The sequence below is a fragment of the Colobus angolensis genome, unplaced genomic scaffold, assembly GCF_000951035.1.
Source record: "Colobus angolensis palliatus isolate OR3802 unplaced genomic scaffold, Cang.pa_1.0 Scaffold310, whole genome shotgun sequence".
Lineage (NCBI taxonomy): Eukaryota > Metazoa > Chordata > Mammalia > Primates > Cercopithecidae > Colobus > Colobus angolensis.
Genome location: NW_012116378.1, coordinates 160,022 through 163,700, shown reverse-complemented (window position 1 = coordinate 163,700; position 3,679 = coordinate 160,022).

The window sequence follows — 3,679 nt, the reverse complement described above, 5'->3', positions numbered from 1 at the left end:
CTTGCCATGCTGCTATGTTGCCAAGTTTCTCTCTTTTTTTTTTTTACTTTGAGATGAAGTCTCGCTCTTGTCCCCAGGCTGGAGTGCAATGGCACAATCTCGGCTCACTGCAACCTCCGCCTCCCGGGTTCAAGCGATTCTCCTGCCTCAGCCTCCCGAGTAGCTGTGATTACAGGTGCCCACCACCATGCCCAGCTAATTTTTGTATTTTTAGTAGAGACGGGGTTTCACCGTGTTAGCCAGGATGGTCTCAAACTCCTGACCTTAGGTGATCCACCTGCCTTGACCTCCCAAAGTGCTGGGATTACAGGCATGAGCCACCACGCCCAGCCAATGCCAAGTTTCTATTGAACCACTTTGATATCTATGTCTGAGTCAAATGGCAGAGCTGGGACTCAAACCTAGGGCTTCTGTCTATGACCATATCTTTATTTAATCACCACTCTGGATGCTGATCAAGTCTGATCTTCCTTTTCATTTCAGAGCATTCACCCCAGGAGTCCTTCAATGTTTAAATCTCTAGATTAAAATATGGTACTGCTGGGTATGGTGGCTCAAGCCTATAATCTAAAAATATTGGGAAGCTGAAGTGGGAGGATTGCTTGAGACCAGGAGATCAAGGCCAACGTGGAAAACACAGTGAGACCCTGTTTCTAAAAATAAATAAATAAAATAGAATAAAATATGGCACTAAACTGGGTGGCCAGATAAAATACAGGACACCCAATTAAATTTGAATTTCAGATAAAAAATAAGTTTTTAGTAGAAGCATGTCCCGATTTGCTAAATTTGGCAACCCTACACTAAACCTTACCTACCCACCAAGGGCTGTTCCCACTCCTCCTCATTTCCACCTAAAACGAAACAAGAAATACAACGAGACCTAGAAAACAAAGTATGAGGTGCTCCAGCCAGTGAGAGGCCAATTCTCACAAGATAAAGAGAAGAACTGTATCCTCTCCATCCAGTGATCCCTCTTGAGCTAACTTACAGATGGGAGACTAGACCAATAATGTAGGATCTTCTGCGTCATCACTCAGACTGGGGTAGTTCACTGGAGCCACAGCTAACTCTTCAGAAGTAGGTCTTTCGGAGGCCCAAGGGTATTTATTGCACTAGTGCTTGCCATACCAAAGATCAGAAACAACCCAAATGTCCGTTAGAGAAATGGTTAAGTAAATTGTGAAACATCCAGAAAATGGGATGTTTTCCAGCTATGAGAAAAAAAAATGCAGGTGCTCCTGAGATAAAGGTACAGAAGGAACTGCAAATGAAAAAAAAAAAAAAAAAAGGAGAAAGGAAGAGAGTATATGCTAACAAAGTATGACAAAGGCAGGGTCAGAAGAATATGTTTTTACTTGCTAGTATGCCTAAAGAAACTCTGGAAAGATAAGCAAGGAACCAATAAGAATGGTTTCTTGTGGGGATGAGTGTGGGATTGGGTGGATGGTCTATAAGAAGAGCAGAAAAGTTTTTACTCTGTATCTGTCTATGTATTTATGTATGTATGTATATGCATGGATGTATGTATAGACACATTTATCTGTACAGAAAAGAGTTAACATGGTGGCCGGGTGCCATGGCTCATGCCTGTAATCCCAGCACTTTGAGAGGCCGAGGCGGGTGGATCTCCTGAGGTCAGGAGTTCAAGACATGCCTGGACAACATTGTGAAACCCTGTCTCTACTAAAAATACAAAAAATTAGCCAGGCGTGGTGGTGGACACCTGTAATCCCAGCTACTTGGGAGGCTGAGGCAGGAGAATTGCTTGAACCCCGGAAGCAGAGGTTACAATGAGCCAAGATCACGCCATTGCACTCCAGCCTGGGCAACAAGAGCGAAACTCCATCTCAAAAACAAAAAACCAACAAACATGGCAGGCCTGAGACTGCTCTTCTTAGAAAGCCCTGCTTGTAAGGTTGGCCCTTGGCTCATGTCTGGGAACTTGGATTTCAGGGTGGTTCCCACCTTTCCCAGAACTGAGAAGAGTGGCTCACTGCTCTTACACCATTTGTACAAACAATATGGTTTTTGCTGCACACCTGCTTTCCTATTGGGAGGCTGGAATTTTGGTACGTGCTGGGCAGAGTGTGCCTACATGACCAGCCCCCAGTAAACACCCTGGGCACTGAATCTCTAACGAGCCTCCCTGGTAGAGAGCAGTTGGCATGTGTTTTCTCAATTTGTTGCGGAAGGAATCAAGTACATCCGTGTGACTAAAGTGGGAGGGGATGCTTGGAAGGTTGGGCCTGGTTTCTTCTGGGCATCGCCTCATGCACCATTGTCCTTTGCTGCTTTTGGTTTGTATCTTTTCACTGCAATAAATCATAGCTGTGACCATACTCTATTGAGTCCTGAGACTCCTAGTGGATCACCAAGCCCGGGGCGGGAGAGTCTTGGGGACCTCCGACACACTACACAGTCCCTTTCTCTCTCTCTCTCTCTCTCCCTCCCGCACACACCCCATCTCTGTATAAGAATTCTGTACCACACAAATATGTATTAAAATGAAATAAAAAATAAAAAAGGCCTTTGCCTTATATTTGCCTAACCAAAAGCTCCATTCAATCTGCTTTTCTTTCCTTCCTTCTTTTCTTCTTTCTTTTCTCCTGTCCTTCATTCTTTCCTTTCCTTCCTTCCTACCTGCCTTCTCTCCCTCCCTCCCCCAAACTGTCTTTCTTTCCTCCTCTTTCTTTCCTTCGCTCTCTCCCTTTCTTCCTTGTTTTCTCTGTCTCTATTTTTCCATTTACTGCATAGAAGTTCTTACCATATGACTATGTATTTTCCAGCAAAATTGAAGAAAAAATTAAAAAGCTATTGTCTTATATTTGCCAACTAAAAGCCCCATTCGAAATGTCTTGAGGGGAGAGAAAAGAAAAGCAAAAGAAACAAAGAATACAGCAAACGTCACTGCCCCATTCTCTTTTGAGGAGACAGAAAATTCTCATAGCTCTTAAACAACAGTGTCAGGTTTGGTGTGTTTTTTCTGTTGTTCAGCTTTAACACAGTAGTGTTTCAAAATCTTAAGGCTTTGTCCTAGAAGAAAATGTCCCTGTTTGAACATATAAAACAATCCAGCATATAACTAGAAATACAGGTCTGCCAATCATGGTAACACTTTTGTGACATAACTTAAAGTTATCTTTGGCGGTGATATACATTTTTAAGAAGTTATTATATATACAAAGATTGTAGAGAAATTACAGTGACACAACCAAACTCACTATGTAAACACTGAATAGTTCTTGAATCAGAAAGAAAATAAAGCTGTAAAAGGTATTTTGGGGACAAATTGAAAAATTGTAAATACAGAACTATATGAGATATTACAAATTATTAGTTTTTTAATTCTACTTTAAGTTCTGGGGTACATGTGCAGAATGTGCAGGTTTGTTACATAGGTATACATGTGCCATGGTGATTTACTGTACCCATCAACCCGAAATCTAGATTTTAAGCTCCACATGAATTAGGTATTTGTCCTGATGCTCTCCCTCCCCTTGCCCTCCACCCCCTGATAGGCCCCAGTGTGTGTTTTTCCCCTCCCTGTGTCCATGTGTTCCGATTGTTAAACTCCCACTTATGAGTGAGAACATGTAGTGTTTGGTTTTCTGTTCCTGTGTTAGTTTGCTGAGAATGATGGTTTCCAGCTTAATCCATGTCCCTGCAAAGGACATGA